This window comes from Ochotona princeps, chromosome 24 (genome assembly GCF_030435755.1).
Source record: "Ochotona princeps isolate mOchPri1 chromosome 24, mOchPri1.hap1, whole genome shotgun sequence".
Classification (NCBI taxonomy): domain Eukaryota; kingdom Metazoa; phylum Chordata; class Mammalia; order Lagomorpha; family Ochotonidae; genus Ochotona; species Ochotona princeps.
In genome coordinates, this window is record NC_080855.1 from 10738878 (window position 1) to 10763688 (window position 24811).

General features: G+C 50.2%; 1 protein-coding gene across 8 annotated transcripts in view; it reads left to right on the forward strand.

The window, feature by feature from the left end:
- Positions 1-763: 763 nt before the first annotated feature.
- RBFOX1 (RNA binding fox-1 homolog 1) overlaps positions 764-24811 on the forward strand; it is a 1600707-nt gene continuing 1576659 nt past the window's right edge. For all 8 annotated transcript variants that reach the window (XM_058681067.1, XM_058681061.1, XM_058681073.1 and 5 more), the window contains exon 1: positions 764-873. The gene's annotated coding sequence lies outside the window, so the exon portion shown is untranslated. The remainder of the gene's footprint in view (positions 874-24811) is intronic.

A 24811-nucleotide genomic window follows, 5' to 3' on the forward strand; every position in this document is an offset into this window, starting at 1 on the left:
GCTGGAAACGTCAGTCCAGGTCTGCTGCCCAAGTGGCAGGAACCCCTAATTTCTTGGGCTGTCGCTGCTTATCCCGAAAAGTCAGGACCTGGAGCTGGGAGTCAAACCATAGGCTCTCATGTGGGGCCGCACTCTCCGCTGCGGAACCGCGCACGCACACGCACGCACATGCACACGCACGCACACTCCGTGTCTCTGCCTGGCAGCTGAGGGATGACGCCAGGCTGAAGCCGAGGCACTGCTGTAAATGAGCACGTGGGGCTTTCCAGGCCGAAGCCGAGGCACTGCCGTAAATGAGCACGTGGAACGTTCCAGGCCGAAGCCGAGGCTCTGCCGTAAATGAGCACGTGGAACGTTCCAGGCCGAAGCCGAGGCTCTGCCGTAAATGAGCACGTGGAACGTTCCAGGCCGAAGCCGAGGCACTGCCGTAAATGAGCACGTGGGGCTTTCCAGGCCGAAGCCGAGGCACTGCCGTAAAGGAGCACGTGGAACGTTCCAGGCCGAAGCCGAGGCACTGCCGTAAAGGAGCACGTGGAGCTTTACGACAGGGCGGCTTCGCAGATGTGCGCGCCCGCCTCAGGGGGAAGCGGTTCAGTCACGCGAAGTCACGGAGCACTGGAGGTGTTTGTGGCCGGTCGGCCGGCTTGCTTGGGCCCCACTGGGGCTCTGCTCCAGCCCTGGCCGGCCTGGCAGCCCGGCCTCGCTCGCGCTCTGGCCCCGTGGAAGCCGTGAGCTTGGTGCGGGATGGCTGAGGTGTCTGTTAGGGCCTCAGGGCTCCTGAGGGAGACCCCGGACCAGCCGTGCGCAGCTGAGCTGGCCACACACGCCATTTAACACGTTCTCACAGCCTCGCGGGGACGTCAGTCCGCACAGGTCGGTGGAGTGGGCGTTTCTCTCAGTGGTTCGGACGCTGCCTGGGATTCCCTCACCCGACACCGGGTTCGACTCCCAGTTCCAGCTCCAGACCCCGGTGGCGGCGGTGGTGACTGGGGCATTGGACTCCCGGCCTGTGCGTGGGAGTCCTGGGTGGAGTTCCTTGGTCCTGGCTTGAGCCGGCCAGGCCCAGCCCTGGCTGTTACAGGCGTCTGGGCAGTGAACCAGTGGCTGGATGTGCGCTTTCGCTGTCTCTCCTCTGCCTTACCAAAAATAAAACAAACTCAAAACCGAAACCCCACTGAAATTAATTGTATTAATCAATTTTATATACTCATGTTTACATATAAGCATGCAACTTACTTATGTATTGCTCAGTTTTCACCTGTAATTGCTATAAATATTAATGAGCTATTAATATTAATAAAATTGTATTCCTTTTGTTCAAGATGCCTTCAGAATCCAATGTACATTTTATACTGACAGCATACAAAAAAATACAAAAATATATTTATTTGTAAGAATTACAGAGAGGGAGTTATCTTACATTTAAAACTTTTAATTTTTATTGGAAAGTCAGATTTACAGAGGAGAGATAGAAAGTCTTCCCTCCACTGGTTCTCACTCCCCAAGTGGTCGCAGTGGCTGGAGCTGAGCCAGTCCGAAGTCAGGAGCCCAGAGCCTCTTCCGGGTCTCCCACGCGGGTGCAGGGTCCCAAGGCTTTGGGGCATCCTCTACTATTTTCCTGGGCTATAAGCAGGGAGCTGGATGGGAAGTGGAACAGCCAGGACACAAACCGGTGCCCATACAGGATCCCAGCACTTGTAATGTGAGGACCTTAGCCACTAGGCTATATGACCCTGGATCTTCTTTCATCTTCTTGTTCACACCTTAGACTGCCACAACAGCTGATGTTGGGCCTGGCTAAAGCCAAGAGCTGGGAACCCTAGCAGGGTCTCCCACATGGGGGCTTAGGACACAAATACTTGTTTTGCTGTCAACCGACACCAGCCTTCCCAGGCGCAGTAGCTGGGAGGTGAGTGAGAGGCAGAGCAGCTAGGATTGAAAGCAGTGTCATAAGCAGCAGTTTAACCCGCTGTGCCGTAGTGTGAGCCCCTGACAGCACGTTCTGACCTGAGGGAGCCCCATGTGGCTGTGCTGGCTGGGTGGGGGGCGGGCAGAGAGAGCCGGGAATTGGGATCCTTCCTTGGACCCGCTACACTGCCTCTCTGCATGTGTTTGTCTTTGCCAGGACTGTGAGTATGAGAGTTCAGCCCTCTTGCCCAGTGCCACCAGCAGTCCAGGAGATGCCAGAAGTAGAAGCGTTGGCTGGACAAATTCAGAGTTAAGTGCTGTTTCCACCTCCCATGCAGCCCCTTGGGTCCAAGGCATCCATCCAGGGACAGATCTAATGGGATCCTGACCTTGCTGAGAGGTCACTGGATTTGAGGGAAATCCTGTTTCCCTGGAATTCCTGGTTTGTGTGTGTGTGGTTTCTGTTAAGAGCCATCTGGGGATCATCTCAGACTGAACCCTGCTTCAGAGGAGAGCGGGGGGTCTTCAGAAAACAGATCTGGGGTGCAGTGGCGAGAGGAGGGTTTGTGAAGTCATCCTTTTGTCTGTTGCAGTGGGAGCAGCAGGTTGCAGGGAAGGTGTGAGGGGTGTTGAACAGCAGGCACTTGGCTGTTAGTGTGGTGGATAGTGGTGCTGACTGAGGGCCCCTGGGGGCCCCCCACCATGGCGCTGTGTGTGCAGTTGCTGCATGATGCTGCACGTGACTCCTGTATACTCTGTCACCCTGGGGTATGGTGGCTCTGCGGTTCCTTCCAGAGTCGCCTGCCCCCGCCTGTGAAGCATGCAGGGATCCTATGAGGCTCTGCCAGGTGTGGTCTACTGTGTGTTCCCAGTTACCATACAGTGGTATTGCCGTTTTGTAGTAATCTGCGTCTCGCTTGATGATTATCTTGTAGAGCAAGCCATGCTGGGTTTTCACTGATGGTAGTGGTTTTGAAATTTCTCTTGAAATCGTTAAGTCAGCAGTATGCTGCTGACTTGAAACAAATTCTTCTGTGGAATTAGTGATAGGTGCAGACACAGTGTTGTTGCTGTCCCTGTGTGAGCTCCGAGGTCAGTTGGCTCCCCTTCTCCACGGTCATGCTCCAGTTTGTGCTGGCATTTGGTGCAACTGAATGTATAAGGACCCAGCACTTAACCCACCTGTTTCCACAAAATGATGTTTGGGATCGGATTTTTGGAAAAACTTCACTGATGGAAGAAGTGTTTAGCTGCAATGTCAAGAGGAGGAAGAAATGAGAACCCTACACCTGTCTTGTTCTACTTTATGGTTGAACAGGTGTCTTTGTTCTCAAATCTTCCCCATGATGGCATAGAGTGCTGTTTGGTCCTTGTTTTGAGGGTGAGGAAGTAAAACTCAGGGGAGGTGCGGCACTGTGTCTGGACCTACCTAGCCAGGCCCCACATGGTGAGCAGCCCTTGTGGGCCTTGCTGCTGGGGTCTGGAAGCTTCTCTGGATGTTATTTTTTCTCCCTGTGCAGTATGTGGAAAGGTGATTGGTGGAGTTATTGACTTCCTCCTATATGAAACAGCACCCATTTGTTATCTCCATCTTGGGGTGGCTTCCATGGTAATTCTAGCTCCGGTTCTGCCTGAGCTGGGGCTCCAGTCGTCTGCTGTGGGCTGAGGAACCATCTTTTGACAAGGTCCATGGATTGGCCGATGTCAATAGGCTGGTACTCCTCACCATGTCCTGTCCTCCTGGAGTCATGTGGAGCAGCCTGTGGCATGGCTGAAGACTTCCCCCAGGGTGAAGAATCTGGGAGCTGAACAGAAGCTGCAAGTCCTTCTGAAACTCAGCTTTCGAAGTCTCATTCCGTCACCCATACTGAGTACCATCAGGCAGCAATCTGTCACTGTAGCCACTCACGCTGGTTTGAGCCCTTCTTAGTGGCTGTTGGCCTTGCACATTGCAAAGGTAAAACGTGTAACCCTTGGAACTGGAATCACACTTACAGGAATTTTCACCTAGGCTATGGTTGTATAATGGTGAAAAGATGTGTTTATGTATTTATGAAGTGGATAACTACAGTAGCAAAGATACTTTATAAAGCCTGCACCCTGCATCTCCCTTCTCTACAAAAGGTTAGTTCAGTGAGTGATGTCTCCATGAAGGGTGGGTCTTGGCTGCTGCTGGGCCTCATGGTGATGTTCTGTGATGATCAGTGACACAGTGCTGACTGGAACAGGCAGCTGGTTCCTTCTGAGTGTGGTTATGGGTGATCCTCTACTCGCATCTCCGAATGCAGAGCCAGGTATCAGGGAGGCAGGTGCAAAGCTGAACCAGGTTGGTGGTTTTGTATTTTTTTTCCTTTGGACTCCATTGATTTCACTGTTCTCTTTCACAAGCAGTGATTCTTTTCCTTAATGGTATTAACAGTGGTGGTGGGCTGTCATGTTGAAGTTTGTTTCTCAGCTGCGTGCTAGTGTGGGGACACAAACATGCCCTTGGGAAGAGTAAAGACGGAGCTTCTGATACCAGCGTGGGTCCTTGAGACAGGTGCTTGGTCTCTTCCTGCCCCGTGGAGGCAGAACACCCCAGTGCCCTCCCCACATGGTGCCCTACAGTATTGGCCAGCTCTGTTCTTCCTGAGTTCAGCTCTCCATGTAGGAATTGCCTCCAAGTTAGGGCCTTTCCTGGCCCCAGCAGGTGCATGCTGTCTTCTTCCTATGTGCCCCATGTTCTCCAGTGAGGGAACAGGCCCAGGGAAGAATGGACAGCTCAGATTCCCCCAGGAACCTGGGGATGGGTCTGAGACCTAGAAGTGTATCATGCGGATCCCCATGATGAGTTGAGGAGGGGGCATGACAGTGATGCAGGAAGCCTTTCTGAAAACTGGATTCCTAGGGGTGAAGTGGATTCTAGAGCCGTCCCATGCTGTGACCGTCCCACCTGCTAACACTCACCTGTTGAAAGTCTTATTGACAGGCGCCTGGTGGGAAGCCAGTCTTCACAGCACTTGATATATCTAAGACACTGCCTTTTCCTCAGATGTTAAGGTGGGCTTGCGTCTTTGCTTCAGCTGTGGGTGTGAAGTTATGGTGGCGTCGCTTTGCTGGAGGAATGGAGCATGAATGGGGTCCTCTGTGGTCCATGGGTCATACAATGAGAGACCCCAGGGAGCTGAGGCCAGGTGAGAAGCTCCCTTCTGTGCTTTCTGAGCTGGATGTGGGTGATGTTGACTGGCTTGGGAATTGTACTGTTTTTATCCTGGACGACCATGGCAGAAGCCAGATGTCTAGTTGGTTCTGGCTCAATTAAGACCCGTTTGAGGAAGCTTCAAAAATGCCATGGAAAATGAAACTGAAAAAATGATGCACACTTTCATGAGTTTTTAAAAAAACACCCATTTAAAAAATTCATCTGAGTAATAAGGTGGGACAGAAAGGGACATAACCAGAGAGAGATAGAGATCACCCTTCCACTGGTTCACTGCTCAAATGCCTGCCACAACTGGGACTGGGCCAGGAACTCCCTCTGGGTCTCCCATTGGGTGGCAGAGACCCAAGCATTTGCACCAGCACCTGCCTCCCAGGTGTTCCTTATTAGGGAGGTGAATGTAGAAGTTGGAGGTGGGGTTTGAACCCAGGCACTTTGATATGGGCTATGGGTGTCCCCAGCATGTTCTTAACTACTGGATGAAATGCTTGCCCTGTCCGTGGGCTTTTTGAAGCCCACTGTTAAGTTTTGCAGTACACCTGCTTTACTGTAACAAAAAGACGATGTGTTTGTTTTCGTGTCTGCAGAGGAAATCACAAAAGCTTGCTTCAGACACCTGTTTATCTCATTTTCCTGAGTTCACAGGTCTAGACGTGGTTGAGGTGGGTCCTGGTTGCAGTCAAAGGTTTTGGCTGGGGCTCAGTTCTCCTCTAGAACTTGCTGTACCCTCCTTTGAGCCTATAGCTTCTGGGTGCAGAGTGGTGGTTCTGATGCCTGTTTGCTTTCTAGTTGCTTGCAAATCCGGGCCCCAGTGCTTGCTAGCAAGTTGAAGGCTTAAATGCTTCCTTGTGTAGTTACAAGGTGGTCTGTTCCCTGTTCCTCGTTAGTTGGAGGTCAGTCACAGGCTCCACCTACATGTCAATGGAGGATCCATACTTGGCATGACCTTGGGGCTGTCCCAGGGTATGCCCACACAGATGCAGACCTCAGGTAGGTCTGGGTCTGGTGTTCACCCCCCTCAGGGCCAGGTGTGCCTTTAGTTCTATGTGGCACCCTCTATTCCCCTCCCACTAAAGGGCTCCCAGGATCCCCCCAGATGCCCCCAGCAATAGCCTCATTCGTGCTGGACTCTGCCAGGGCCATGGCCCCCCTGCAGTCCAGGTGTTTTCACTTTCCACCCCTGTTGCTTCTACATCAGGCCGCTCAGCAGCCTCAGCAGCAGATGAATATTTAATGGAATGCTGCCACCTTTTGGAATTTAGCAAAAGCAGAGCCTGCTGTTTCAAAGGACGAATGGGAAGCGCCTGCTCCCTTCTCTCCATGCCCCCATGCACAGCCTGTGTTTCTACTGAGAGTTGTCTGCAGTTTGTACCAGAATCTAGAAGAGGGGAAAAAAAGTGACAGGAGCCGGTGTCTACCGAGGCAGCTTGATTTGTATCCTTGGCTCTGGGTTTAATTGCTGAGGATGCTGGCAGCTTGTTCCCTGCTTCAACTGAGGCAGTGGCATGTAGCAGAGAGAGGTGTGGGGCATGGTAGTGGGGTTTATCCCTGGTTCTGCTGCCAGCTGCCTGAGGACTTGAGCATCCTTGCCTGGGAAATGAGGGTCTCCCAGGCTCTTTTGGCTTTTAAATTCCAGATCCCAGGTCACCATGACTGTAGGTATGGGGAAAGGGAACAATCTTACCGTCAGCCAAACAGGAGTGCAGTCAGGCCAGCTCTAGGTGAAGTGCAGGGCCGTGTGCACTCAGCACCACTGATCAACATCTGCCTTGGGTGCAAGAGGATGCAGAGCTGTTTTTCTTTGTTTTTTAAAAATTTATTTTATTTGCAAGTCAGAGTTACAGAGAAAGAGAGATCTCCCATCCATTGATTAACTCCTCAGATGGCCTCAACAGTTGGGGCTGGGCTATGCTGAAGCCAGGAGCCTCTTCCGGTTTCCCATGAGAGTGGCAGGGGTCCAAGCTGTTGGATTATCTGCTGTTTTTCCCAGAACTTTAGTGGGGAGCTGGATCAGAAGTGGACACAAATTGATGCTCATACGGGAAGCTGGAGTCACAGACAGAGGCTTTGCGAACTTTACCACTAGTCCCTAAGAAGAGACCTTCAGCTGAGACACAGCTTAGTGGCGCTGGAATGTGGCATTCACAGGGAAGGCTTCATGGCAGAGGAGACCTACAGAGGCTTGAAGAAAAGAGGTAGTGACACAGGTGTAGGGAATGGGGACTCTGGGTGGAGGCTGGAGCAGTCTGGGCAGAAACACAGGCATGTGTTTCAGTTTCTTGGCTTTTAGAGAAGGGGGTGCTGGGGCCTGGCAGAGGGAGCAGCTGTAATTGGAGCCAGGCCTCTGGAGGGTTTTTGACTGGTAATTGGATGGGATTTGTACCCCTGGGATGTGGGGTAGGAGGCCGAGAGCCCAGAAGGACGAATTCCTGCTCCCTGCCAGGTGTTTCCTGTCCTTTCTCCCCATGGGAGCGGCCTTCAGGGTGCAGGGGTCATCCACCAGACACCAGGGCTCCAGGGGTACATTCTGCTTCTCCTCAGTCTGTTGCTTCCCCGCTGCACCCGCTGCTCGGCAGCAGACCAAGTGTGCGGACGAGATAACAGCATTAGGAGCGAGGGGACAGAGCTGATACTCCGGGCAGTGAGCTTAAATTCCTTCCCTTCAAAAAGACATGCGTCATTTTGACCATGAGGTTGCGATTAAGCCAGCCAGCCTGGCCCTCGTGACCCTAACCCACAGCTTGCTGCCCCGCCGAGCATCTCTGCCGTTTCTCTCCACTGCTGCCTGCCAGATTGGAGGGCAAATCCGTTTAGTGATTTTTTTTCCCCAAGGATGGCTGATGGCTGTGCCCCTCTGAAGATGCCATGATCCCGACAGTTTTCCAATGTCAGCTTTGGACTTGAGGTTGGCCTTAAGAGTCTTTTCTTCTTTTGTGTCCTGATGGGGTGCCTGGGACATGGGCTCAGTTCAGGCTTGCTGCAGAGATGAATGAGCAAGGGGAGAAAGCAGTCCTGTTTGTTCAGGGACCCACAGGCTCCCTCACGTCTGCACTGCCACATCACGGGGCTAGAATCCACAGGCTCACTCACACCTCCACTGCCACATCCTGGGGCTAGAACCCAAAGGATCCCTCATGCCTGCATTGCCACATCCTGGGGATAGAACCCATAGTCTCCCTCACACCTGCACTGCCACATCCCGGGGATAGAACCCACAGGCTTGCTCACGCCTGTGAAGCCCATATCCCACATGGGCATAGGCTAAAGTCGTGGTTGCTTCACTTTCAGTCCAGCTTCCTGCTAATATACCTGGGAAAACAGTGGAAGATGACCCAAGTACTTGGGCCTCTGTATCCATATGGGAGACCCAAATGGAATTCCTGGCCCTTACTTTAGCCTGGCCCAGCCCTGGCTATTTTAAGAGTGAATTAGCAGACGGAAGATCTTTCTTTTGGTCTTTCCCCTTTTCTCTGTAAGTCTGCTTTCAGATAAAAAGTCTTTAATTGTTATTATTATTATTATTATTATTATTATATTTATATTTTATTATAGAGTTCCATAGGTCCTGGTACTTCCCTAACCCCCACTCCCCATATCCCCTCCCCCCCATTGAGTTCCCCTGTATTATTACTATAGTATAGTTCTTCATAAACAGTAATATGTCCATCATTGCGGGCATGGACAATGGCAGAGTCAAGCATCCTATTGTCAAAATATAGTTAACAGTTTCATTGGGAGCCCATCTTTGATCTGGAAGTAGGGATGCATACTGCCATGTATCCTCACATCTGGATATGATAGTCTCCATTACACATCCCCTAAAATAAAAAGTCACAAAACAAAATCAACAAGAAGAAAAAATTAAAAATGCCATGAAGGTAAATAACATGCTACTGAATGACTAATGTGTTGCTGAAGAAATAAAGAAAATCAAGAACCTTCTTGAAGAAAATGATGATACTGTATGATCTATGAGTTAGTGAATAATTTAATGGCTTCACAGGCCAGCCAGTGGCTTCGCTCACTGCACAACCTTGCCAGCGCCCAGCTGTTGAGCTCTTGTGTGCGTGAGGTGTGAGTTGTCATGGAGAGAGCGGGGCGTGGGGGGAGGTTTGTCATCACCCTGCTTTCACAGATGATGCCACACTGGGAGTTGGTAGAAGTGGTAGACATGAACCAGGCATCTTCCTTCAGAGGCAGGAGTGGCTCTGGTGGACCCTGGGCAGTTAGGCCAAGTCACAGACATACTGGGATCTTCAAGGGCCATTCCTGGGAGGCCGTACCAGGCAGACTCTGGAATCAGACACAAGCATTGGTTTCCAGCTCTGCTGTTACGTTAAGCTGGGTTGGTGTCCTGAACTCTCAACCTTTCCCATCAGGCAGTTGTGGGGGTGAAAGTGCACACAGGTCAGGTCCCTATGGAGGACACTAAGGAAGGATTGTAGCCGCTGGACCCAGCATTGGCCCACTGAGTCCTGGAAGGCCAGAGCTATGGGCTGAAAGCCGGGGCCAAGTGTCAAGACGCTCGGCACAGAGGTGCCCACCGCCAGCTCATTCCTGCCTTACCTCTACTCAGTTGGCTTTCCTAGGAGGCATTTGGACAGGATGGCAACAATCTTAGGGCTCATGCTCTCCGGGGAGGGAGTGACTGTCCCACTCTCCATCCTGCTGCTCCTCTCCCTGATGGGGTCCCAGCTCTGATTCTGAGCCTCTGGGGTTGGTTTGGCCAGGCTGGGTGGGGGAGCAGCTTGCTCCTGGGCGCCCCTAATCAACAGCACTGTGTGTTTGCTCAGACGTGGTCAATCGCCGCCCTCCACCCGTCTCCATCTCACAAATCCATGCCAAATATTGATGTTTGATAACTACAAATATCACACATAGCTTTTAATCAAGAGAGACAGAGGGGGATCAGGGGAGCAAATATGTCTCTGTGAGGGAGTCCTGTCTTGGTGATGATCTTGCTGAGAGATAAAGCCATTGGGGAGAGAGGCACGATCCCGGGGACGTGTCTCTACGGGGGATGGACCACCCCATCCTGCCTCAGCTCTCTGCACCTGGCTCTGTGGCTGCTGTCTCACACACAGAGCAGACATGCATTTTAAATAGCAATTTCCAGCATAGCTGCAATAGTCTTTCCCGTTACCAGCAAAGCACATGGGGCTGCCTGTGTGCTCTGTTGTGTGTCTGAGACAGCAGTGGAAAGGGATGCCTGCTGACACTGTCCTAGCAAGAGGCTGGCCTGCAGGGCCCGAGGGTTGTCAGCATCTGCCTGTGAAGGTGCATGGCTGTGTTTCCTTCCATCCACCCAGACGGCAGCACAACCTCTGCTTTCAGATGCACTAGCCGACAGCTAGCCCAGGTCATCTTGGGGGACTGTAGGCCACGACCAGGCTGTACTAAGCAGGACCCTGCAGCATGTGTCCAGTCCTCAAATACACGGGTCCCCTTAGGGTGCTGGTATAGTCTGACTCTGCTGGCATTGTGGCCCTTGTGCCAGGGACTCTTACACGCCACTCGTTCCAGGGGACAGGTACCTGTTTTGGGGGTCGCATGTCTGTCTTGTCTCATTTGTGCTGCTCTAAGCTCACCACGTGCCTTATCGTTACTTCACTCTGCAGAGCAAGATAGGTCACTTATTTATTTACTTTTTAAAAGATTTGTTTATTTTTAAAGGCAGATTTTATAGAGAGACTGGGAGAGATAGGTCCTCCAGCTACTGGTTTACTCCTCAAATGGCTGCACCAGCTAGATCTGAGCCCTTCTAAAGCTGGGAACCAGGAGCCTCTCTTCAGTCTCCCATGTGGGTGCAGGGGCCCAAGGAATTGTGCCATCCTCTGCTGTTTTTCCTGGCCACAAACGGGGAGCTGGATCAGAAGTGGAGTAGCTTGGACACGAATCGGTGCCCATATGAGATTCTGGTGCTAACAGCTGGAGTATTAATTTGTCATGTCATCATGCTGTCCCTGATAGACTGGTTACTTTTTCCCAGCCATCATTAGATGAGTGGACACCATGGACGGGCATAGAAGTCTCTTTTTCCAGCTTCACTCTTATTCTTGGGCCAGTCCCCTGGGGACTTCCACCCCTGTTGCTGCCCATCAGGGTCTTAGATCTCTGCTGTCTTCTGACCAAATCTGAGACGCTGTCTTAGTTGGAAGGTTGACTGGGGGCAGGGGTGGGGTGGGAAGGAGGAAGGTCAGGTCGGGGGAGGGATCCTCTTTTGCCACACGCAAACAAGGCCTGGAATGTTTGTCTTAACCACAGTGGCTACCATCATTTTTAAACCAGAGTGGGGAAAACAAATAAACAAATTGGAAACAAAGAGAAAAAAAACCCAGCAAATTTGGGCAAAGAGCTGTCGTCTGTTAGCATCCAAATAGGGGCTGTGTAGGGTGGGGGCAGGTGGGGCAGGTTTCCAGTGTAGCTTTCATCCTGTCGGTGCCTTCACCACGCCTCAGTCCGTGGGGATTTCATGGACATTATGTTGCTCAATTTCAGTTCAGCAGCATGGAGCCGTTCCGATGTGTTCTAATTACCCAGACATAAATGATTTCTGGTACACTTTGAATGATTTCAGATGCACTTTTGTCTGTCAAGCTGCTGATTTATAACTGCCTGGACTTGGATGCTGTGCTCCATTGATGTCTCTTAAAGGCCTGCAGAAGTGTAATTATCAGAGAAGTGACGTTTCCCTGGTCCTACAGTCTGTAATTCTGCGACACTTTCACTTCCCCCTGGTCTGCTTCACCCCCACCTGCTGCACAGAAACTGTCCTGGCACCAAGAAGGTGCATAGACCCAAGTGCTTCCTGAATGCATGTTCAGGGGCTGGATGCCTTGAGTGAGTGGAGAGGAACAGGTTTCAAAACTAACAGAAGCTGCTGCCTGTGAGGTCTGCCGCCCATGTGTGTGCCAGTTCGAGCTTTGATCTAGCTCCCTGCTGCTGTGCCTGGGAAAGCATCAGATGAGAGGAGATGATGGGAGCGCTTCAGCTCCCACACTGGGAGACTTGGAAGAAGTTTCTGGCTCCTGGCTTCAGTCATTGTGAATGGAAGATCTCTCTGTTGCTCTCTCATTCTATCTCTGTAACTCTGCCTTTCAAATACATAAATAAATAATTTTGAAAAAAAATATTTATTTATTTTTATTGGAAAGTCAAATGTACAGAGAGGAGGAGAGACAGAGAGGAAGATCTTCCACATGCTGGGTTACTCCCCAAGTGGCCTCAATGGCCAGGGCTGAGCTGATCCGAAGCCAGGAGTTTCCTCTGGGTCTCTCATGTGGGCACAGGATCCTAAGCCCTTGGGCCGTCCTCAACTGCTTTCCCAGGGCACAAGCAGGGAGCTGGATGGGAAGTGGGGCTACTGAGATACAAACCGGTGTCCGTATGGGATTCTGGTGCATGTGGGTAAGGACTTTAGCCACTAGGCTACCGCACCGGGCCCAATAAATCCTTTTAAAAAAACAAAAGGAAACAGGAAGCTAACACATGCCTGTTGATGGCATGCTTGGTTTTAGATAAGGGGGCACCGCACACATACACTCATGGGATCCTATAGAGGAGGAGGAATACAGGGAGGCCTGGTGATGGAGCCCACTGTCATTAGTCCTGTAATTTGTAGCTGGGAAACTTGCAGTGGTGGAGCCCCTGTGACTGCGAGCTTTCTTTCCCCAGACCCAGTTCCAAAGTGCTCTCTGAGGCAGCAATTGAATTGTGTCAGGCTGAGCTCTGGCCCTAGCCCAGGGTCTTGGCTCTAAAATCAGGAGGTGCTAGCAAGGAGCATGTGCCACCCAGTGGAGCTTCCTGGCACTGCAGCTCATGGCGCTGCTGGGGTACCAAGCTGGTCTCTGGGCCTCTGGCCTACATGCAGCCTTCAGGGCCTTGTTAGCGCAGTTGTCCTATTAGAGCTGGAGCACCACCGGGGAGCCCTCACTTTCCCCATGGTGTCCCAGTGATAGGCATCTAAATTCTGGTATACAGCAGGCACTCAATAAATTGTTGGAAATTGTTGAAGTTGAAGTCTTGTCTACATCCAGATGGCACACAAACCTGTGGCACACAGCAGGAGACATTGTTATGTGTGCCTGCCCCAGGGGACTTGCCATCACCAGGTCAGGGTGTGGTCTGTCTCAGCTCCCTGCTGCTGGTCAGGGCCACTTGTGCACTGGCCCCATTAGGACAATTTTTGAGATCCCTGTAAAGAGGACCTTGCCTTGATGTCTCTAGCATTTACGGAGGGGTTGTCTGCGTGTGCCTGTGACCAGAGCCAGCAAGTCACACAGAAGAGATCTGTGCAAGTTTTGTGTGTCTGTTTCACCTGCTAAAGCTTTTCAAGGGAGGAAAAACACCTCTTCTCTGTGAGTTTCTTGCAGAGAAAAAGAAATAGGAAGGGATCCTGATGTGTGTCAACCCCACATCAAGCCCCTCAGCATCACCCCCATGGCAAACTAAGGACGAACTGGAAGCTGCTTCTTGGACAACTTGTCCGTGGTTTTCAAGTTCTTGTTCTGGGTCAAGTTGAACTCAGCCTGGAAAGGCAAGCAGGGTCTCTGAGATGCAGAGTGTGCCTGTGTGTCAGGGTGATCTTGAACGTGGGTTTAGCTGAGCTTGGGGCCACAGCAGGTTTTCCAGCCCTCAGTGCAGCCTCTCATTTCCACCCCGAGGCCGTGTTTGTTCTTGCCCTGCTGCCTCACATTGAGGAGCTCCTGGGATACCCATGTTCAGACTCTCACTACCTGCCGTGGATACCTGTGCAGGGCTCCCACCCCGCTATCTGTGACTGAATTCCTGGACTGGGCGTGTTCAACGTGAGATTACCAGGCTCTGGCAGGAGGCTCCAGGTCCTAGATTGGATTGTTTTGTGCAACCACCTCTTGATTTGGTGACCTTGTCTCTCACCCCAGCCCTGAGATTTCACTTGCAATCCGCGTTGTTAACAGGGAGTGATCTTATCCGGTTAGCCTTTCGCTCAAGAGAAATTGGATTGAAAAATCTCAGCAGACTGCCTCTGGACAGAGCTTCTCCATCAGCCACGAGTGACCCGGGCTTGCCTGACACCAGCAGCTGACAGGGACCTCTCTGCCAGCTCAGCTGCTGGTGCTGTCAGAAACTCTCGGTGAGGAGTCTTGCCGGGCACCTGCTGCCTGACTTGTGTGCGAGCTGAGCCAGGAGTGTCCTGTTTAGCACCTGGCCTCACCTCTGTTCACTGTGGTCTCCCTTGATTGAGTTTCCGGGAAGACAGGTACACCCATTAAGTCCCTGGAGGTAGGGGTGGAGGGTGGCAGCTTTTATCCTTCTCTTTGGTGGCCCAGGGCTTACTTCTTCAGTCTGTACCCATCTTGGTGTTTTATTACATCTCTGCAGGAGGCAGATTTCTTGGCTATGCTCACAAAGCAAAATGTAACAGGATGAGGCAGACCCTCCCAAGACCTGAACTCATGGTCTACTCTGGGCTGCTGCTTATTCTCAGTGGCCTCACCTGAGTTTCCAGTCCAGTGAGCTGTGGCTTGAACTGGAATATGACGAAGCTTAAGGTCCCATTCTTTGGATGCCTGAGACTTGAGAAAATGAACTCAAATTTCCTGGGATGCTCCTGGGACCATAGGTATTGGCCCTGTCACCATGCTATGCACCAGTACGCCAAGCCCAGGAGAATCAGCCTGACACCCACCACTGTCAACTGAGGTGTCTCCTCCTACACTTGTCTGCTCTCCACCTCTGCAGAAGGCAACGAATGACATCTTTTGAGCTCTTTTTTTTTCCACAACGGTCTTGTAACTTTGTCGGCCACATAGGACCCAGACAGGGCTTACTAAGGACAATTTACTCCTTTGAAGACCCTATCTCTAAATACAATTGCATTCTGAGGTTCTGGGTGTCAATTTGTCAGTGGATGAATATTTGGGGGACAAAGTTCAGTGCCAACTCCCAACAAGTGCCTTGCATGAATTTAATCTGCTAGTTTTGAAAACACCTGTGATGGGCTTCGCAGTTCACCAGGTTGAGTGGATGTGGAAGCTGAGGCACGGCTGATCACATTGAAGATGGGATGCCGGCTGCAGGTGGTCCAGTGCTGATTCCCTTACCTGCAAGGCCACATATCAGGTGTCACCCTGGCGTGTCACAGATTGGGAGGGGCGGGCCTGGGAAGAACCAGGTGGAGGTAATTTGCTCCAGGGAGGGCCCTTCCCCTGTCCCTTCTGCGAAGGGATTGGTCATAAACTGCTGGGGATCATGGAGAAGCCATAGACATGTGTATGTGTCTGTCTAGGAATGTATTTCTGCACCCAGTGGTGTGTAGGGACAGCAGGAGTGATGTGTACTTTGTGGGAAGGCCTTTCTGTCACCATTGAATCTACCATAAGTTGCCAATTGGGGTTGTCATGGGAGACACAAGGTCCTTGTCACAGCCAAGCCCTGGGTGGCCTGTTGGAGACCAACATGGCCACAGGAGGTGGCTGATCCAGGTTGTTGGAAGTGTTTTCAGAGTTTCTTGGATTCCAGTTTCTCACCCAGTTCTGCTCAGCTATGAACCGTCCCCAAAGCCTCACCAGCAGTTCATCGTGCATGAATTCCATCGCTGTCAGTGTCCCATGGTCTGCAGTGCACCTGCTGGCCTCAGGCATCAGCTGTGATGTGAGACATTGGGGAATGGCCCCTCACATTACTGAGAGGTGTGGAAAGTCAGTTGTGGATACTCTCCTTCAGGGTCTCTCCCCTTGGACACTTGCTCTGTGGAGGCAGGGTGTCCTGAGCTTAGCCTTATCTCAGCACCTGGCAGACTGAGTGTTGACTAGATAAGCACGGGGTGGGGCAGTGAACTCAGGAACTGCAGAGCTTGGTCCTGAAGCGTCCTTGTCTGTGAGTGGGTCTTTCCTGGGACAGGCGTCTTTGTCTGTTCCCCTGCTTAGGCCTTTGTGTGGTAGCCTAACTGCCTGCTTTTGTACATGACGTTTTAATGGTATGTAGCCATGCCCACTGTCATCCCTGCTCATCTGTGTTTTGTGGCTTTCCCCTGACCATCTGGTAGTAAAGAAACAGCAGCAGCAAAGACTGGGTACCCACAAAATCAAGGATGTTTGTTGTTTGTTAGCAGAAATGTTGACTTGGCCTTGGCGTGGGCTACGAGAAGCTACCAGTGAAGTAAGCAGATATGGGGGGACTGGTGGTGTTATCCCCACCAAGGGAGAGGCTCTTTCCTTTTCCCTGAGGAGAGGGCACTGGTGAACTTCATAGAGCAGGGGTGCAGACTTGGACACTCAGGGCATGAAGGAATGTCTGAGTAATTCTCTGATATGCATCTCCCTGTCTCTTCTACCCATGACCTTGGGATGGAGTCCATGAAATCATTCATTTGCTTTGAGCTCTTTCAATGCACCAGGGCCAGGTCTGGCTGCCGGATATCCCACAGTGAACCCAGAGAGCCCATGACTTTGCCCTCCTACGTCTTGCCAATTAGGTCTACCTTGGCCATGTTCAGTGGTGACAAGGTCTGTAGAGACAACAGAGCAAGGTTGGGGGCAGGGAATGATGAGGAGGGCAGTGGTTGTACTGAGTATGTGATAAGAATGAGTGACAGAGCAGCAAAGACAGGAAGCAGAGCTCATATGGGACTCTGGTGCTGCGAGGGGAGGATTAGCCAGTGCACCACTGTGCCAGGCCCACTCGCCTGCACTCCTGGAAGAGCCCGCATGTCCCTGGCTGTTTGTATTATTGGGAAGCTCCTCAGTCCAGGAGTGTGTGGTGGTTCTGTTCCTACTCACACCGAACAGTGCATGTCCATGGTGGGGGACTGCTCGGAGCTCCTGGGACCCAGACTGTCATAGGCACAGGCTCATGTTTGTGCTTCTCATCCTAGTGTGCTTGCCTGTCTGGGGAATGGGTGCAGACCACCAGGCACCCCCTGAAGGGCCCCTGGGCTGCCATTGTGCATGTCAATCTGTTGCTTGGCTTGGTCTGGGACTTACCTGGGGTACTCTATGGAGACCTTTTTGTTCACTGACCAGTGGTATTGTGGAGTGGCTGCTGGCTTGGGGAGGTGGAGGGATGTGCATGCTTTATGGTGCTGGGAGTGGTGAGGGACCTGTGGCCCTGGAACACAACCAGTCTCTGATGTCACACATCAAATTGTATGGTCTGCAGGGAGCCAGCTATGATTGGAGTGCCTGTGGTGCCAGGCAGCCTGGCAGGACAGGAATTGGCAATCACAGATGTGGCAATCCCAGATGATAATTAAAACAGGATCAAGGGATGCAGCATGCTATGCAGTAAGAAGCACCTAGCACCCAACTGTGCTTGTCACACTGTTGGCAATCCTCCAACAGACATGAGCCCTGGGGGGAGGGGGCAAGCAAGGTGCTTAGGCTATGCCCCACAAAGTAGAGCAGTACTTGGGTGTGGGGGTCACTCGGGACGCCTTTCCTGAAGGGGTGATGCTGTGAGGGCATGCCGCAGACCCCCCTCACTCAGAGTTGCTTAGCTGCGCTGTGTTCCACAGGTCCCGGCCCAAAGAGGAGTCACAGGGGGTCACAAAGAGGGCCATGGGCCTTCCAGCTCCCTCGTGGTGCAGCTGGGTCAAATTTATGCATGTACTGTGTTGTTGTCTTTTCTGCAGCCAAGTCTTGAGGGCCAGTTTGGTGTCACTTGTTAGTTTTTCATGACCCACAGTTTGTCTTCTTGGGGAAGGCTGGCTCCTCAGTAAAGCTGTCACATTAGCATTGGGAATGCAGATTCGGGGCAGAGAATTTGGTCTTGATGCGGCTCTCAGGGAGTTGCCATGAAACGGGGAGACCTGGGACAGAGCTTAGGCCTGTGTTTCTTAGCTGCAGCTGTAACCATGGCTTCCAGCATTAGGACAGCTTGAACAGCTGGAGATTGCCTTTCTCCAGCTCTGGAAGTCCTACACCCAAGATCCAGGGATGAGCAGGGCTGGTTTCTCCTCGGCTTGTTCTACTGTGTCTGCTCTGGTCGTCCTCTGCCCAGCGTGTCTGTAGCCTAAGGTGGCTCTTTCTTCTTAAATTTTTATGCATTTTCATTTTATTTGAAAGGCAGATGGAGAGGGAAGATAAAATACAGAGACAGAGATCTCTTTTCTGCTGGTTCTCTCTCCAGATGCCTGCAGCTGCTAGGACTGGGCCAGGATGAAGCCTGGAGCCCGTAATTCCATCTTGGTGTCTCCCCTGTGGGTCGTGGGAATGTAAACCTTGATCTGCTGTCTCCCACATCAGCAGGAATCTATCACCGGGCACAGAGGTGAGGCATGAGCCCTCCTACTGTGATACAGGCTGAGAGCATCCCAAGAGGCACACTAACCGCTGTGCCACACACTCACCTCCTCTCACTCTCATCAGTCCCACTGGATTCTGTCTGACCTGTGTGACCTTACTCCAGTCACCTCCGAGACCCCAGCTTCAGAAGCAGCCACACTCTTAGGTACAGGGGGTATGGACTTGGTCGTGTGAGTTCTGAGGAGAGGAGGGATGTGACTCGGCCCATCCCAGGCCCTGCTGTCACCTCCTCTCCTCAAGCGCCCACACCCCACCTGCTGAGGCGCTCACAATTCTCTTCAGCTGACTCATGAGTTGCACTGAGGCTTCCACCAGAGAAAAATAATAATTAAAAAAAAAAAAGCCCAAACCGGGTACTCCCCTGCTTTCCTCAGCACTATCTGAGCACACTGGAACAGTTGGTTTCGTTTTTTTCCCGTTAATTGGGCCTCATTTCTGCTCATCCCTGAGCAGCTAGGAGTCTGCGTTTCTGTTGGGATTGAAAGCCCCAATCAGCTCACATGATTCAGCCTCCTTTTAAATGAGGATCTGTGAGGAAATAATGATCTCGCTTACTTTCTGTTAATTACTTTTAGGTGAATGAGACGTCCTGGCTTTGCAGTGCCTGCTTCCCTCAGAAGTATTTAAGCCCTTAAATCTATTTAAATCTTTTCTTTTTACTGAAATTAAGATGCTGAAACATTCTGCTATTAGAAATAATTTGGTTTTTTAAAGCTCAGCTTCATAGCTCTGTAATTTTAAATAATTGAAGCTGAACATGATCCTATCACACCCCATGTAGAAGCCCAAATTACCATTTCCCCTCAAAATTTCTCTGATTATTGGTAAGTCAGACATCATAAACATGTAAATAGAATGGAAAGGCAGTGAGCAGCATGCCCAGTGAGGTGGAATCACAGAACGTAAGCTACATTGTGTTTCCCACACACAGGGATTACACCTTTCAGCTGCAGCCACTATAAGGTGTGTTTGTGTGCATGTGTGTGCACACATGCATGTGCGGGCCAAAGTGATCTATGACAGGGGACACAAAATGTCAGTTTTGATCACAATGTAGTAATATTTATTTTTTGAATACCAAAGTATTCACAAGGCTTGAAACAATAGTTTTATGAATGACAAGAATATTAAAAAGGTGAATCAAGTGTTAGCATTCAGGCACAGCAGGTAATTGCATGGCCTACGGATTCTGGCATCCCATAAAGGTGCTGGTTTGATTTCTGGCTGTTCTACTTCCAACCCAGCTCTCTGTTCATGTGCTTGGCAAGAAGCAGCAAATGGTACCTCTGTACTTATGTGGGAGATTTGAGACCTATGTGGAGTTCCAGGCCCCTGGCTTCAATCTGGGCCATTGTGGCATTTGAGAGTGAACCAGCAGATGGAAGATCCCTTTGTTTCTCATCACTCTCTGTAACTCTGCCTTTCAAATAAACAAGAAGAAATCTTTCAAGAAGCGAATTCATATCCCAGGGATATGTGTGCTATTGAATCTTAGGAGATGTGGCCAAGGCAGTACTCTGAGTCTTTTCCATAATTATGTCTTCAGGATGCTTTTATTGTCAGTGAGAGGATTGTCTTATGTATGGAGTATTAAGTGAATTGTCAGTGACAGTCTTTCTGCCTTTGCCACTATCAACCCAGGAGGTAAAACCTTTATACAGTTCGAGTGCCAGTGCCTGTGACACACCCATATCTGTCATTCGGTGGCTGGTTCCATGTTGGATAGTCTACTGAGAATCCAGTACAGCGAGAGTTAAAGTCTTATGGGTAAAGGAGCCAGCTGAAGTCTCTCTATTGTTGGTTCTCATAGCTAAATTCCATCCACTTCTCCTTTTTCTTCTTATTTTTGCCCATTGTCGACCCTGCTGAATCTTGGGACTATTTTCCATTGGTAACTGAATAGAATGGACCTCTGAATTCTGAGACAAAGGAAGCTCCTCTGATGTCTGGTCCGGCCTGGAAACATCAACATTCTGAGAACCTGACTTCTGGTGCCTATAAAGAGCCTTGTCTTGGTGCCTCCCCAGGGTGCTTGTGTGACGGTGGATGTCCTGAGCCATAGAGTTTTCCCTCTTGATTGCATCCTTCTATAGTTTCCACTGCTCACCTCTGTTTCAGCAGTGGATCCAGAACTCCATGCTCAGTCTTTGTGTTCAGCTAGAGGCCATGGGGCCACCTGGTGAAGGGAGAGGAAGATTTTGGAGTTCTTTATTTGTGTAGTGAAATCCTTCCCTTTGAATCTCACTTTCTATATATTAATGGGCAGCAGCATGTTCATCCTATGGATTTGAAGGGAGAAATTGGTGGCCAGTGCTTGTCAGGCACTGAACTCCTAGTGGTCACTGCCAGGTTACTCTTGCCCCAGGATTGGATAGGACATTCCTGTGTCCTGAAGGTGCTGTGTGGTTGTTTAGGACCTCCCCGTGTCCCAAAGGTGCTGTGTGGTTGGATAGGACCTCCCTGTGTCCCTAGGGTACCGTGTTGTTGGATACAACTCCCTATGTCCCAAGGGTGCTGTGTGGTTTGATAGGACCTCCATTTGATTTGAGGGTGCTGTGTGGTTGGGTAGGACCTCTATTTAACTCGAGGGTGCTGTGTGGTTGGATAAGACCTCCCTATGTCCCGAGGGTGCTGTGTGGTTGGGTAGGACCTCCCTGTGTCCCGAGGGTACCCCTTGCAGGAGGGCAAAGCATAAATATTTCAGGAACCTCTGTTGTTACCATCTGTGTCCTTTTACACTGCAGAGATCCTGTGTGACTTGATGGTCCAGGAGTTTTGTGCCTTGTGCAGCAGAAGATAGCAAGGAGATACTGGGACCTGAGACATCACTGTTCACCATAGTTAATCAATGACCATGATCTTTAAGCAAATTCTTGAGGATCTGTTTGTTGTTCCTCTTTCGACCTTCAGAATTCTGGTAGCTGGCCTGCGTGACAGTATGCATGGAAAAGGCTTGGATCTCCACTGGTTACTATCAGTGCCCTCATCAACCACATTTTTTAGATTAACTCATGGTGTACTGCTTTTCTTATTCCTGTGAAAGCATGTAATTGTCACTCAAACCTGTGTGGCCTTGTAGCTTTAGTCGCTGAAGAAAAGACAACAAAGCAGGAAGGAGGTGTGGGTGAGGAGATATTTCAGAGAGAAGCAACAAGAACTTGACATTTTTTGGCTTTCTGATGTTTAATGACCAAATATGGTTTTTTGTTAGTTTCTGATGTTATTTCCTTCTCTGTTACAAAACACCTGCAGCCTGGCAGCATTTGACATTTCAGAGAGCGAGTAGGGTGGGGAAGTTATTTCCCTGAGAAAGGTCACACTTGCATCTAGAGGTTGTCCACAACATATGGCCAAGCCACTTTCCAACACCAAGCCTCTAGGTGCTTGGGGATGCTGCATGTATGTTTAAAATGGAATGGAAGAGGACACTTGCCTAGTCATGGAATATATCAGCATTTGCCCTAATGAAGATGAGGATGACATGGGTACTAGAGATAGGTTTTATGAGTTTGTTCTGTCATGTGCTCACCACAACTTGACTTCCACTGTGCGTGGTTTATGACGCTTTGCTGTGCCCTGTTGTTGTAGGGTGATCCCTCCTCTCCTCTTCTATTCTGTGTGCATTGGGATTTGGCATCTCGCAAGGCCTGTTGCATATTTCTTAACTGGAATATAAAGTCAGGAAAAAGAAACTGATCATTTCCTGGGTGAGGAACGTGGCTTCTAGTAGAGGCTAAGTCTTTCCCTAGTATGGATGCTGGGGTGGTCTGTTAGGGCGAGGCAGTACTAGGAGGTGGATGAGAGAGAAGGCATCCCTGAGTGATAAGGAAGAGCCAAGCCTTACACATTACTCTCTATGCTTTTCTAAGAGATCTCAAAGCAGGAACAGATGTCAGAAATTTCTTTTTCAGTCCTACTTAAGTTAGGGGGACCCCAAAGTCATGGAGGTGACAGACGAAGGGCTTTGTGTGTGTCCAAAGGTCTCTTCATGGCGACTGCAGGATGTAAGGTACCTGCCACAAGTACACAGCTAAATGTTGTCTCTCTGCCCACTCTATTAGGGAATCTGCTGTCAGCTCAGCTCTGCATGACTTGCTTTATGGACACGGGTTATGGCTCAGGTCTGCTGAGTTCCTATTCCACACCATAAGGGTGCGCCTTAGTCATGTCACTTGATTTCTCTGAGCTCTTTCTTGGTCAGCCTTCCTCTATTCCCCAGGAAAGTGTACATGTAATAGCTGCCCTGTCTCATGGTGAAACAGGAATGATGGCAGTGTGGAGTGCCCAACTTAGTAACAGCTCCATAGATGAGAGTCATCGTTTTGATTATTGTTGCTTACTATTTTTTTTTTTCAGTAAGAAAAGGGCTTTGCTAGATGTGTGATGCCTGGTTTTCAGATGACCGCCCCCCGCCCCCCACCTTTGTACAATTCAGGGACTCTGGTCTGTTGTCTTTTGGCAAAGCAAAGTAAGGGTGGCATCCATCTGTAGGCAGTGAGCATTTTGGGTCATGGATTTGTGGTCTTGCCGGCCAGCTGCTGGTCCAGCTTTGGCAGAGCCTGTGATCTTGTCTTTCAGCCCATGGCGGTACAGCTGTGTGACTGTTTCAGTCCTGTTTCTCCCTTCAGATTGTATCAAGAATGGAAAACAGGTAAATCAAAGCACTGATCTAAGTGATTAAAAAAGCAGAGGTCTCATATATAATTGAAGTGAAAAATTGAAGCTATTTAACTTTTAATTGGATACTTAACAAGATTTAAGTTACTAATTTTGACTTACAATGCAGGGGGAACAAAATGAAAGAACTTATACAAAATGGTACATGTATTTGATCAAGTGTCAAGGTGTGACTAAGAATATCTGTCTGTTTTCTGAATTTGAGCCAGTGCAAGTCTGCAAATTTTCAGAAACTACTTTGAATCATGTAAGCCGAGGGATGTTCATTGGGCCACATGGATGAGAGGGGTTGTGAGTCAGAGTCCAAGGAAACTTGTGGGAAGGAAGAAGTGGGGGGTGGGCACAGAAGAGCCAGGGATCAGTGTGTGCTGTTTGTTTCCTTTCTGTGTGGCTTTGCTCTGCAGACAGATTCTGTCCAGATGGCGTAGGTCATGGGGACAAGGTCCAGTGGGTTTATAACCTGATATTTAGCAACATCAGTGGAAAGAGTTTTTTTTTTCTGATTGTGTTTACAGATAAATCCGAGCACAGATTTGTATTAGCTATCTTTCAGTTGCGCGCCACCCTCTCCACCAGTCACTGCATCCAAAGGAAGAGTGTTTCTATATTGTGTATCAGCCATGTGGTCACAAAGGCCCAGGGTTTGCTGTTACAAGGACATGGAGGGAAGATAAGCCAGGCTGTCCTATTCTGTCACTGAGGCACGCCTCCTCACCTGTAACCTTTCTGCCGTTGACTTTGGTGTACACCTGCCCTGTGTTTGGAAGAGAAGGGCTGTTTGTGTTAGGGACGAACCTCTCTCTCCAGGCTCTCTGTTGGTGTCAAGCTGAATAAACCATTTATGCTCTGTGCAAGATTCATACAAACAGTGGTGGTGGGGTGGGCTACATGCATCCTCCAATCCTGTCCCTCTTCAAACATAGCCCTCTGAGCAGGAAGCCGAGCAGCACACTTGCTGGAAGCACCTGGAGGGCCCCGTCCATCCGTTGAGGAATTAAGCTGCAAGGCAGAGAGAGCAAAGGGCTGGGGACTAATGTGACTTTGTTGAGTAGTGCCTTCTGGCTCTGTGTGACAAATGTGAAGTTGAGAAACATGTATCTCATACAGGTTTGTTTTTCATGTAAATAAGAGTTTTAGCCTCAAACTCTCTGACATCTTGGTATGCAAGTGACTTATTCACTGCCAGTGCATGAAATTTTGTATTTTATCTCCTCTTTGCTGAAAGAGCAGAGAGTCAGTTAGCCAGTTTGCACATCATGGGCACACGGTGATTGCCGCCTTGTGTGTGTGTTTATCCATAGAGTGGGGCAGGTCTAGCCACAGCGGGCACAACTCCCCTGGTTTGCATTGTTGAACTTTTCTGTTGTTGTCCTATTAATTTCCATCATGATTGATGCCCAGCCATTTTTTAGTTTTGTGGGTGCTGGGTATGGGGTAGGAGGAGTGAGATTAAAGCTATTCAGTAACCCAACAGGCACGGGCCCTGAGTGGTGGGCATGAGTGCTGGCCAGAAGGCACGGGCCCTGAGTGGTGGGCATGAGTGCTGGCCACAGTCCTTAGGCAGGGTCTGTGGGAACTCCAGTAGTGCTGGACTTAGACTAGGGCCCTTTGGTTAATGTGATACGGAGAGATTGGGAGGATGATGCTGTGGTCATTTGGCAAGATCAGTACAGCTGCAGTTTACTAAGTGGACATCCTAGGCAATGGCTGTCTCTTGTCTACATGCAGGAATGCAGAGCTG